The sequence below is a fragment of the Phaethon aethereus genome (genome assembly GCF_964289735.1).
Source record: "Phaethon aethereus genome assembly, chromosome: 2".
NCBI classification, from domain to species: Eukaryota; Metazoa; Chordata; class Aves; order Phaethontiformes; family Phaethontidae; genus Phaethon; species Phaethon aethereus.
This window is the reverse complement of record NC_138582.1, coordinates 78,516,724-78,530,556: the sequence shown is the minus strand read 5'-3', so window position 1 is coordinate 78,530,556 and position 13,833 is coordinate 78,516,724.

Below are 13,833 nucleotides of genomic sequence, written 5' to 3'. Positions count from 1 at the left end.
GTCCTCATAGGATTCTGGTGGGCAGCTTTGTGTGTGTCACCTCCCCTTTGAAAGACTGTGTTTAAGCAAGCAGTTTTGTTTGTACTCCTTTACAATCAAGATGAGTCCATGGTTCTTCATGAACCAAAATCTTATGTGCATCTTCATTTAGCACATCTTTGATCACAGTTCAAAATTTTAATACACCTTCTAAGTAAGTCAGCATGAACTGCAGCAATCAATATGCATCTCTGTGGCAGCAATCTAATTACACCCTAAGGGACAGTTCTTTGGTTTAGACATTTTTGCCAGAAGAAATGTAAATATTGTACTTTCACTTCTTTTTCAAGGTATCTCTAACTTAACCCTTAACTTAGGCTGTCATTATTTCTTTTATGCTACTTCATTCGTCAGTTTATTGCTATAGCCTTGCTCTAAAGAACTTGCAAGTGGTAACCTGTTATTTTTTTCTCTGGTTTCAGAGATGAAAGCCGTGAAAATACGAATTTAACCCATAACTGCCAAATTAGTGGGAGTTGCCCAAGTCCGAACTGACTCAGAACTTGAGGATTCGGTGTTTCCAGCACTGCAGTTGCTCACCACTGACTTACAGTTGTTCCTACAGACTTTTACGCATGGATCAGTTCAGCTGAACATCTCATTCAGTACCTGTGGGTCCAATGAACTGTCAGTACAATGTCAGAACAGGTTAAGAGCATCACCATACCACTCTCTAGCTTTACTTTGTATCAGTCAAATATAGGGCATCATTTAACATAGAAGCTTCTGTGGATCGCTTGGTCTTTACCCAAAATATAAATCAAATGGCATAAATTAAATAGCATCATGTGAAAGCTCAAAACAGCTCACAAACACACAGACAAAAATAAATTTACTTTATCATATTACCACAACATAGATACTATGTTATATATCTTGTGACCATTTTTCTACCACCTAGATTTTTTTGGATCTGAAATCTCTTTCTATTCCAAGTAATATTTGCATCATCTTATTCCTGTATAGTATGCTGATATAATTTATTGTCATTTTTATTATTAGCAGTTTGGACAAAGTTTTTTTTGGGTATCAGGATAATCCAATAAAATTTAGATCTAAACATCAGTAACACATTCTGTGGTTTCAGCCTATGACCATGGAACTGAAATTTGTCAACTCAGTCTGACAAAATACACATTTTAGATAATCACAGAGATCTTATTTGTTATTTGCTAACTATAGTTCTTCCCAAGAACTGGAGGTTCCCTGGCTCATCCTAACACTGTTTTGGCTGCACTACTTCTGTCATAAAACACTGTTGCAATAGCGTTCTCAAAATTCAGGATGAAGAATTAAATTACAGGGGAAGCCCACTGTTTTGCATGGGAGAGGTAACTGAACCAGCAAGCTTAAGCATAAAGAGTGGGAGGATGAACCATCCATCTCAAATCTGCCACAGTTGCAGCAGTGTTATAAATTGATATAAACTAATATCTAGTTAACCTCTAATGAACTTTCAGTTCAGTTTGATCCAGTGAAATACATTGATCTGCTTCAATCTGAAGCAAAGTATTTCATTCTTCTTTCCCCCAAAGACAATACTGAGAAATTAAAATAACATCCATCTATTTTTAGGTATCCATGCATCTTCTTTCCTAACAGTCCTTGCCTGAAAATTCCTTACCTACTGTAGTACACAAAACTCACCGGGAACTGTGAAGGCATAATCCTTGCAGGAACACAGTGGTCATTTAAATTTTCCTTTTCACCTCATATTTTATAACTGTTCTTCTGTGAGTGACAAGACCCGCTTACACTCTCATCCCTATTGTTATTCTCTTCCTTAACTGTTCATTATAGATTTCACTTCATCTGCTTGAAAGTATTACTTGCTATGGAAGCCACATCCAGTAGACTGAATATCTGACAATTGTGATGCTTACCGGTTAGTACTATAAAAATGCAAATTACTTCACCTCTCTACCAGTACAGAATATTTCTCTCTTCTTCCTCTCACATGCACATACAACACACATACAATGCAACAACACAATGCATAGAGATCTTGCCTCTATGCTGGTATATTTTTTGAAATATAGAATGTGATTTTCTAAACAGCAAAATACCTCAGACAACTCAGCCCTTAGCATCTAAAATGAAAACACTGTTTGAGAGCATCCATATTTTCTGAAGGGCTGAGTGTTACAATCTGTGTGTACTTGAAATATCCACTACGTTGGAGCGACCTCAAGTGCAAAATAGTACAGGCCGAGTTTCCAAAACTAAACGGAAATTACAGAGAAATTAAAGCCTCTTTCTAAAGTATTTAATAGTGGTCTGTTTTCTTGAAGGCCCATAAAGACCGCTAAAGGCTCCATGCTCTCAGTGATCCCACACCTCCCAGGATGAATTTCTGCATATTCAACATCTGCCAGCTGAACCCCAAGTGAGGAGAGCGCAGCTTCCAAGGAGTCACCCTGCCTAATTATCAACCTCTACAACTTTGTAAGCACAGTCTGTATTCAAATTCATCGACCACCTCACTCTGATTGATAAAATACAATTTTACCAAACATAAATTATGCCTGAGTACTTTTCTTCCCAGCAAGAATTGATGGATATTGTCACCACTGCATACTTCTTCAGATCAAGTTGTACTTTACTGGAGAAGATTGAGGTTTGCTCTTAACTTCAGGTAAAAACAAGAACAATCGTGTTAAACCTTAAATTATATCAATGTATTTTTTTATTATTCATATATAAACCCTTTGTGCTTTATTTTGTCATAGGACAAGTACACTACGCAATCTGAAGTTAACATACCCTTTGCTGCTTTGTTTAAACTACTTCTACCTCAGTGCACTGAAATTAGAAGATGGCAACATTTTATTTTAGTGAAGTTACAGAAAACTGTTGTTAGTCTTAGATTGTATATTCAGAATAATGTTCATTTGCAAACCATTTTCTACTTAATTTGAAACTAAACCATACAAATAAGCAGTTTACACACAATTAAGTATTAAATACATTTATAGGTATAATATTATATAGATAACATTCAGCTTATTCATTATTTCTGTTAAAAAGCATTCTATTAGTTTAGAATCTGGTTTTGCATTAGCTAAATATAAATATAAAAGATATTTAAATACTACCAGGAAATTTGTTATGCGGAAGAAAAAGAGAAAAAAGAGGAAAAGGAGGAAAAAGAGAAAAACTGAGGAGAGAGGTATATTTGACGTATAATTTTATGAGTGCCAGTTCTCCAGTTCATCAAAGTAAAATCAAAAACAGCTAACATAATAAAATCTTTTAGCAGCTCCTATTATTAAATACTGAAAGGAAGAATGCACAGACACATTAATAGCACCTTAAACTGATAGCTACATTGGCTCAAAAAAAGTAGTAACTGTATATTTTTCCAATAAATAAGACAAGTGCACTTCCTATTCTGCTAACTGATAGTTGCACAATATAATGTAATTTAAAGGCTTGTGGTGCCACAGTGACACCGCTGAAGCCATGAGGATGTTCTGCTATTGAACCCAACAAGCTGAAGATTTTTGCAGCTTGTTGCTATGGTTAGGCTAAACTTCTACACTTCTACAGTTGGCAATAGGAGTATTGCCTGAATAAGGATGGCAGGATTAATTTTATTTCAGCATGAATAAAAAGGAACTGGATCTAATTTGTACTTCTACCTTTGCACAAGCCAAGTGTTAGGTATATATGTTATAGGCTCTGCATTTTATTTAGAAATTTCATTTCCCAGTTAGAAGTTGCTGGTTTTGTTCATTGCTGTCGCTGGCGCAGAGTCTGCAACTTAGCAATTTTCCCTTCTGAGGTCTGATTACAGTGGTGGGAAACAGTTATTTCTGAGGAAAACCTCACCCTAAAAAGTCATGCATTGTATTTATATTGAAAATTTTATTATTCAAAATATTTGGCAGAGAATCTCTCAAGGTCTGCTTGGTTGTTCAGAACTGTTGCACTTGGAAAGACAAGATACAAACTTTTGGGTACATGGGTTTCTGCATAAATGTACATAAACACTTACAGCTGACATACATACAACTTATGTAAAAGCAAGCAAAGACAAAGTGAGAGGTGCACACTACATTGTGCAAACCAGTTAAAAATAAATGCTTTTTGAGCATCCTGGATTATCCCTAAAATAACAGAGTTCATTAGCTGAGCTCCCACTCTAAGTAACCAATTGTTGCATTAATCCAAATGTACCTACTTGAATTCAATAACCACAAAGCTTTGAGGACAAAAATGTTACTTACAGCGAGTTGGTAAGGTTTTTCCTTCTCGTCTGTCCGTCTTTGCTCCTCAGTGACAGCTATAAAGCGCAGAGGATGCTGTTGCCAGCATATATAGGCAGAGTACCCACGTCCCCTCAGCCTATCACAGCCAAGCGCTTTGCATTCAACATGCAGCAGCAGCATCTCCCCCTCCTCCCACACCTCCTCCAAAATACGCTTGGCACAAAAAGCTACCCGAAAGGCAGGCTGCTCTGACTGAGAAACGGCCATTGCCTATGTTAACTGGGAGCTGGTGTGTGTTTCCCTCCATGAACTCCATTAACAAGTCTGACAGTGACTGTTTGATCACACGCGCCCGGTCTGCGTTACACGCTCCGGGACATTTCTGCTGTGGCTGTTGCTGTAAAAGCAAGTGCTTTGAACCACTTCTGTGAAACATTATTTTCAGGAAAGAAACACAGATGCAGTTGAAATGCCACTCAAGTGACTGCATGCTCTGAACAGGTATACACATGGGATTAACATTCTCGGATATGCTGTATTTAACTTTTCCAGTTTCTCTCTTTCATCATATATATACTTAAAATCAATAGTAAATGTTCAAGATTTGTTTCCCTATTCTAAAAGAAAAGTTTCATGGGGAGTTCTCTTTCCTAGATGAATCCGGGTAACTGCCTGTCATTTTTATTTAGTACTAGTTTGTTTTAAAAAATACTATCAGCATTTCATAGTCCTGAACAGTTTACAGCCAGGTAGTGTGGCAGGAGATCTGACACAGCCACTGCTCCCAGACAGGTCTCTAGTGCACTGCAGTGTTACACCCAACCTTTTTATGAAGAAGGAAAAATTTCTGTCTGTCCTGTATTTTAAAACTGTCACGGATGTGTTTGCTGTTACAATGATATAAGGCCAATTCTAACTCTGCTATAATTCTGAAAGAGCCTATTCAAAACAAAACCAGGACCTAAAATCCACAGATCGGCTTGCGGGTTTCATTGCGCTTGGTGTGCTGGGTGTTACTCTGTGACCTGACTTACATTTTCGGTTCTTGGGTTGTGTCTGCTGTAATGATCAGTCTATGATCTTGAAAGCATCAAGAAATCCCAGGGTCAGATGCAGATGGCTCTCAGTTGTTTACTACCACAAATCAGCTCCTGAGGGCGCAGGGTTACAGACTGGACAAACTGGGACCCCATAAGAAAAGGAGGAAATTCTTCCTATTTTTTTCTTTCTCCCTGAATTCAGCTGAAAAGGCTGAAAATTCAAAACATGTTATAAGGATGTAAGAGATGCAGAAACTGAAGATGTCTCTAGTAAACACAAAGAACTCAAATCTAACTTCAACATTTCATCCAAATGGCTTGCAAAAGGTAAATAACTTTCAAAGAAAATTAAAAATCAAAACTAAAATTAAGATCGGAGTATTAAAACGCTGGCTTAATCAATCAGAGTGTTGAAATACGACCTCAAAGTCATCTGATGTGTTTTTGCCTTTCTGCTGTACCTGTAAGTTAGCATAAAATTTGCTGTGACCAGGCAATAATTGCATTTCCTATTAAAATCATATCTATTTTATTTCTCAGGAAGAAAAAGGAAATAAAGTGTGAGAGGTACAACGGGCAAGATGGAAAAAAGGCGTTAAATGTCCTTCTAAAAAGCATAGCCCATGTGTCTCTATAATTCTAATAATTCTTATGGCTCATACTACTTTTCATAATCCTTCTCATCAACTGTTGGCAATACTCAAATCTTTCTTTAACTTAACTGTGGTGGACAAAAGCAAAATCATTATGTTTTCTGTAACAGGTGCTGGCTAAGTCAGACCTGCTGTGGCCCTGCCAATTTGTTCCAGACCCTTCAGTGTGCTGGCTCTTTCACAGAGAACTTCTCCTACTCCTGAAACACAATGAACAGCGATCTCCCCTTTACTGCCAAACCATTTGAAAATTCAAGATACCAGGGTATGAGAAATAACAGATGACCCTAAAAGGTCAGGGCTTGTTGGAACCAACAGATATCATTCACAGCTAACAGCAGGCAGGCTTCAACATGTTTTTGCACATGGAGGTATGTCACCCTGATGATGACATATAACGATGCTGTGCCCATGCAGTGATGGTACCAATTTATCGCCATTGCTGAACTCTTTGGTTTGCAAACAAGGTGGAGAGATAACATGTTTGAACAGGAGGTTCCAGAGCAGCACCAGAGAACGGTGCAGACAATGTGTTATCAGCCACTTTGCAGTCCCATTGCTGGTCCCTGTGCACAGACAGGGATCAAAGCAGAGGCAGTTAAACCGTTTGTACCCACTTTCCAGTAATTTCCACCTCTTCCATCATTATGTAATGCAGATTAGAAATTAAAAGACTATTTTCCCAGGCCTTCAGTCCACTTAGAATTAGATGGATTTTCTCAAAACTTTATTTTTCCCTCACCTGAATAGCTGGACACTCAAACTCATCTCATGCTAGCCTCCCGGTGTGGCTATAGTTACTGAGTTTGGTCAAGATGTGTTTGTGCTGCAGATGACTGTGCCTAACATTATTTGAACAAATCTGTTCTGAGCTATAATGTGAAGGGCTGTAAATTGACTCAGATATCATCAATATCTTAGACACTGAGGAAATAACTTGAAACAAATGACTAGAAATCGTACTAGTCATGCCTGACTGCAACATTTGCTGTCAGAAGAACAGTCACTGTTGCCCTAAGCATAAGAAAAAACACTGGTTTGTTGCTTCGTATTTGGTTTACTCCTTATCCATAGTTTGAGGATGTTATTTGGAGGCTGCAGGCCTTTTTTCCTGCTTCCCTTGCTGTTGCTCCTTCAGAAAAAAACAGTAGTAGAACCCTGTTTTGTCTGTCTTTTTTTTCCCAAATATATTCTTTCATGAATTTAATAACACCAGTAACGAAAAAAAAAAAATCTACAAAAGTGAAAAGGAAAGAAAAAAACTCTAAGAATCACTAGATATACTGGAATGAAAAGTCCTTATATCCAAATCTGCATAAACCATAAAGATGAGATGAGACAGAAGAGAATATTTGAGCAGAAATGTGCAACTAACAATTTTCTGGATAAAACAGAGGGTGCATTTCCTTTGGAAGAGAGTAATAATTAAATAAAGCCTTCAGACACAAATAGATGGATTACTTGCATCGTACAAGGATAAAAACTAAGTCTCCTGAAGAACATAAGCAGACTTTGCAATAGATTAGCCAAGAGAGGAATCTCAGACAGAGCCGACAAACTGGGAGAGTATCTGTCTTCTCTTTCATGAATATTTTAAGTATGACTTGTTTTCCCTGTTCACTTCCATGTGTGAACATGTGAAGGTAAACCAAAGAAGGATAAAAAGGAACTGCTAACGAAGTGAACATGGACACAGACTCAAACACACAGCTTTGGAGGAGTTAACGTACCATTTGCTGATTCGAGGCAGCCTAAGCACTTTACTCTTATGGAAGCAAGCCCACAGAAAAGAGAGAGATTGTGATGAACTGAGAAAGTGTCAATAGAAAAACTGACAGGCTGTGAAGAGTTACAGAGACAGTGAGAGCAGGCTGCAGTCATAGTAGGCAGGCTCTTCCAATATGGAGATAGGAATAGCTTCTGCTGAGAGCTGAGAGGATGTGTTTACCCAGGGGTGTAGGCACTGCTGGGGCACACGTCCAGCCATATATTGCTCACAGAAAGAACTTTCTCAAGCATTGACCACCGTGAGCCTCACAGAAGCTGTGGCTGATAACAAACTGCTATAAGGGCTTAAATGTGCTATTAAGACCTTATGTCAGAAAAGCAAATTATAGCAGTTAGTTTATGAATGGAATAGCCCACTGTGTGGGTGAAAAGACAGACTCAGGTGAGGAATGAGGAACAAGATGGCTTGAGACACAGAGAGAACATAATGCAGTGCTTGTTCTTATGTAAGTGATTTGTTTGGATTACTGTTCACAAAGATACCAAAGATCACATTAACACTTGGTCCAGAAGACATTTTGTCACTGGCTGTGATTAATGCAGTCATGAGGACCACGCACTACCAGGCACTGCTTGAAATAAGCTTGGAAGGACATTTGCCACCAATATAAGCCTTGAGTCATTCTTTATGGGATGGGAACAACACTGGAGTCTCCTCATAAAGACCATGTTGGTCCTCGATTGTCTGAGATCACAGCAAGTACTATGGCAAGGGTTCATACTGGTGTTTGTTGCCCTTCCTCCCCGACAGTTTTGTTACAAAGGTGTCTTTGAATCCCCTTCAGTCCTGTGCTAACACGAACACCTTTCTAGAAACGACCAATGGCAATTTTCTGAAGAATTTATGCTTAATATAACATGAAAGTTAGTGAGTACATGGACTTTCTCCAACAAAGAGAAATTACTTTACAAATATCACAGACCTAGGGCTCTGGAGAACTGAGTGGGAATTGAATCTTCCACATCCACAGGTCTCCCTGGTCATGGACACACATTCACAGCTGAAGCGATGAGTAAGGTAATGTTTGCTACCTTCTGCTGTGGGTTATTGTCTCCGTCTCAGAGGTGGCAGTGATTTATGTACACACCTCAACTGCTTGAGTGCAGTGTGTGATTTTTCCTTAGGAAGATGCATTTACAATGCTTTCCATTGGTAATTCCTCCTGGTAATATGGTTAGCATAACCAACACCATTTCCTAAGACAAACACCCATAAAATGTAAGTGTGCTGATCATGTATCACCTCCTTCTTTCTTCTCCTTTTCAACACTGTGGCTGTCGCAATATGTGATGACCCATATTGTAGCACAGACACATCCCCTGTCAGCAGTATGAGAAGATTATTTGCCCACCAAGCGTTGCTGCCAGCATGTGGTGACACCCGTTATGGAACAGGGAAGTGTAACAGCACATGGGATATTGCCTACAAAATCGAGCAGTTGCAAGTCCTGCTGCTGGACAGCAAAACCTGTGATCCCCCAGTGGTCTGGGGGGCATCCACTGTTGTCTTCTTCCTCTGAAGATTGAGTGACTCGTGTTCTTTTGGGTAAAGTCTGAGTCCAGATTATGATTATTGTATCATGCACTGATTATTAAGAATCTGACCTGATCTGCAGAGGGTCCAGGTGACTAAAAGTCTAGGTAACTAAAGACTCTAGATAGTAAGCAAGCTACACAGATTACTAGAAAGTTTGCTTAACTGAAAGCACGATAATTGATAAACACTTTGTGCAACAATGAGCTGCACTAAATCCTAGAAAATGTAGATAACAATAAGCTATGCTGATAATTAAATATTTTATATAATAATAAAGCACAACCCTATGGCCAGTCCTCATTCTACAAAAGATCCCTAAGAGAACCTGCCTGTCCCTGTAGCACTGGGTGACAGAGCCACCAAGTGTTCACACGCTCCATCCTGCCAACTCCATCAGGAGGGCAATCATCACCAGCTAGGAGGCAAAACAGCCAGCCAGGAAAGATAACAGCTTAAGCTGCTGCAGGTAGCTTCACCACAGCGCAGCCAGCCATATCCCCCCTCAGAACTGCCTGCCATCTGTTCTCCTTATGATACCGTTCACTTCCACACCTCAGATAATCACAGCTTCCACATTACCTTCAGGAGAGACAGGCTCTCATTTAGACAGGATTACATGTGACCAGAGGAGACAGGCAGTTAAATGAGAAGGACATGCACTCATTACCTTTGTGGTCAGAGACCTTAGTTCAAGTTCCAATTACAGGTGCAAGTCTTTGCCATATGCTGTGAAATTCTGGGTAAGTCCTCAGGGGCAGCTTCCATGAAATATTTTGCTAGGAAGGACTGTTCTCTTCCAGCTTCTTTTTCTGTGTTACCACATTTGCCTCCAGCTCCATTTGGAATCCAAATGGCCTAATTCTAGGCCAGGCTTACAGTGGCAGCACCTCCCCACCCACACTCTGGCAGTTTGTCTCTGGTCAGAGGCACAGATTTTGAACCTCTGCGTGCTGAGGTCAGATGCTAGAAGCAACCTGCCTTTACAGCAGCCTGAGATTCTGCACAGTTCTCTGAAAAACAGTCTAGGAAACCTTTGGGAGGTTTCAGATTTCTGGTTTAGGGGTTTTTTTCTTCCTGTTAACTCTTTAAAAAACTATCTCTTTTAATTTAGGAGCGATCTTGATTTGCATAGTCTTAAGAGACATCTCTTCCACCTCCACCAACCAGGCTAATTTTGTCAGCAGGAAGTGGTTAAGAAATGTAATTTTTCACTCTTATTCAGTGCTCAGAGAATATAGAATGGAGGGAAAGTATGCTGAAGGGAGGAGAATCACTACCATATTTTATATTACATACATTGCAACATGTAATGGAGCCAAATACCTTACCTGCCTATAGCTTCTGCTGAATACCAAAGGATAGTATTTTCCATTTCCCTCTTTCAACAAGACACCAGTCTAAACCTATTCCTATTGCCCACTGAAGCAAAAATTAAGAAAACTGCTCTGCATCTACATTCTCTGACTTGTGAATTATTTATAAGCCGTTAATATTTTACATTGGTTGCTAATTTTGTTTCTTAATATGTGTGTTCAGCATGTAAAATCACACTAAACTTTCATCAAAATTCTGATTTATTTACTGTATCTTATACAATAATAAACTCATGCAACCCAGATCAGTAGCCTACACGTTATGTAACTGCAGTCTTCAAGAAAAACAATTGGAGTAATTAATCTACTATATAAAAAAATAAAGCTTAAGATTCTTCAACTTTAAGTATAATGCATGTCAAGCATATTCCAAGCCTGAAACATTGCTAAGATAATGGAAATAAATAACTCAATGCGATGTTAAACAAGACATGAATTACAAAACCTCCTTACAGAGAAAGACACTTCCTATTCACAGAAAAAACATGAGAAATAGTGTTATATATTCAATGGATACTTACAAAAATCAGTTGGTTTCTACCAGTCCTAGGACAGCGAGCTGCCATGAAAAGCCCAACAGTATTTCTGGATCCTGAAGACAATACACTTCACCTCTGCAGCTTACAGCTCTGCTGGCTGCTACTGCTGTTACCCAGGAAGACAAGCTGTAAAACCGTGATGGCAAGGTGACCAGAAGCATCCTGGACTAGCATGTGGAAGAAGACTGAGGAATAAGGGATTGTACTGGGTTTGTGTGGCAAGGTTTTGTTTTTGCTACATGGGTGGCTTCTGTGAGGAGCTGCCAGAAGCTTCCCCTGTGTCTGACAGAGCCAGTGCCAGCGGCTCCAAGAGGGACCCACCGCTGGCCAAGGCCGAGCCCATCAGCGACGGTGGCAGCGCCTCTGGGGTGACGGGGTTAAGGAGGGGAAACACCCGGCAACAGCAACTGCAGCCGGAGAGAGGAGTGAGAAGGTGTGGGAGCAGCAGCCCTGCAGCCCCCCCGGCCAGGGCAGCAGGAGGGGCAGGAGGGGCTCCAGGCGCGGGAGCAGAGGTTCCCCGGCAGCCCCTGGGGAAGAGCCTGGTGAGGCCGGCTGTGCCCCGGCAGCCATGGAGCTCCACGGGGGAGCAGATCCCCACCCGCACCCGGGGAGGGCCCCACGCCGCAGCAGGGGGTGCCTGAAGGAGGCCGTGACCCCGTGGGCAGCCCGCGCTGGAGCCGGCTCCTGGCAGGGCCTGTGGCCCCGTGGGGAGAGGAGCCCCGGCTGGAGCAGGGGTGCGGGCAGGACTTGTGGCCCCGCGGGGACCCAGGCTGGAGCCGCCTGTTCCTGAAGGACGGCACCCGTGGGGGGACCCAGGCTGGAGCAGCTCGTGAAGAACTGCAGCCTCTGGGAAGGACCCACGTTGGCGAAGTTCACGGAGGACTGTCTCCCGTGGGAGGGACCCCAGGCTGGAGCAGGGCAGAGTGTGAGGAGCCTCCCCTGAGGAGGAAGGAGCGGCAGAGACAGCGTGTGATGAACTGACCACAGCCCCCATTCCCCGTCCCCCACTCGGGGGGAGGAGGGAGAGAAAATCAGGAATGAAGTTGAGCCTGGAAAGAAGAGATGGGTGGAAGAAAGGTGTTTTAAGATTTGGGTTTAGTTCTTATTATCTGATTTGATCATTATATCATCATCAACATATGATATCACCATATCTCACTATTACTCTGATTTGCTTAGCAATAAATTAAATTAAGTTTCTCCAAGTCTGTTTTGCCCCTAACAGCAACTGGTGACTGATCTCTCCCCGCCTTTATCTCGACCCATGAGCTTTTCCTTGTATTCTCTCTCCGCTACCCAGCTGAGGAGGGCAGTGACAGAGCGGCTTTGGTGGGCACAACCCGCCATAGGCGTCCAGAACATATGTTAAGACTCAAAACTTTTGCTATGGGTTTGCCTGTTGAATTTGGAATAGAGATAGGTGGAGCTGTGGGTTTTCTTATAATGTGGTTGTATTCACACCCTCATCAGGCATCTAAATTTAATATTTTTTTTCCCAGGAAAAATAAGCTGAATATTGGGATTGAACTGGGAGTGTAGAGGCACTGTGCAGTGGAGCAGAGAATCACGTACACATCACAGCAAAGGACACAACCTCCTGTACTCACAGCTCAGCTACACTCCATCAGCTAGCACTACCCATTTCATACTTCTCTCTCTGTTTGCCCTGTTAAATACCTACTGAATAAGCTGTTTATATTCATACCATTTCCTATTTGGTTGAAAAGATAACCTTCCCACTGCTTTTCAAATAAATGAAAGGTGCTTCTAGGCCTACTTCTGTTTTGTTTTCCTTCCGGTTTCCTTTTACAGATACTTTTCTTGAGCAAAAAGGATGTTTTATGCTGCTTTCGATACAACAAATTTTGATCCATCATCTTAGTAATTTCAAAGCGTCTTCACTACTTATCAGAGGCTTCTGTTGTTAAAGTAACTACCAGTAGTCTGTAGGAACTGTATTTTTTCAAAAGACCAATCCTCTTCGGAAAACAAGTACTGGATTCACTTCTAACATAGAGTAATGCTGAGCAGTAGAAACTGCAAAAAGATGTCAAATCAATACCTGGTGGCAAGGTCAGCTATGTTAGATGTGACACTCTTTGTAATGCAATAATGTAATAACGTGATGTAATAACGTTCACAGCTTCAGAACAGCAATCATCTTGCTTCACACAAATTATTGGATTTTATGTACCAAACATATGTACACTAAAAATAATTACTTAAAAGCAATTTGCAGCAAATAGCTTCCATCACAAGTTTTTTTTAAGAATGAGGCTGTGGAGGCTACACTTTATGCTAGGAACAAGCAAGGTAAATGAAAGGTGTGTGAATATGCCTTTCCAAGCAAAACAGCACAAACAAACCAATAGGTCCACCTCAGAACTTGCAGAACATCAAGATAATTTTAAGTTTCAAAACCAATGAAACATCAGAGTTAGGGATGATTTTCTAAACAAAAAGGTAACTAAAATGTGGGTTTTAAGAACCATTTTCAATAGCATGATAAATAAGAACAGCTGAGAAAGAAGGTGCTAACAGACAGTACTTACCGATAAATTTTTTTAATTTGTAAGATTAATAACACTGGCTTCCCTATAACACCTCTGATACCTAACTCCTTCTGCCAGCTATGAAATTTCACCCAGATTTA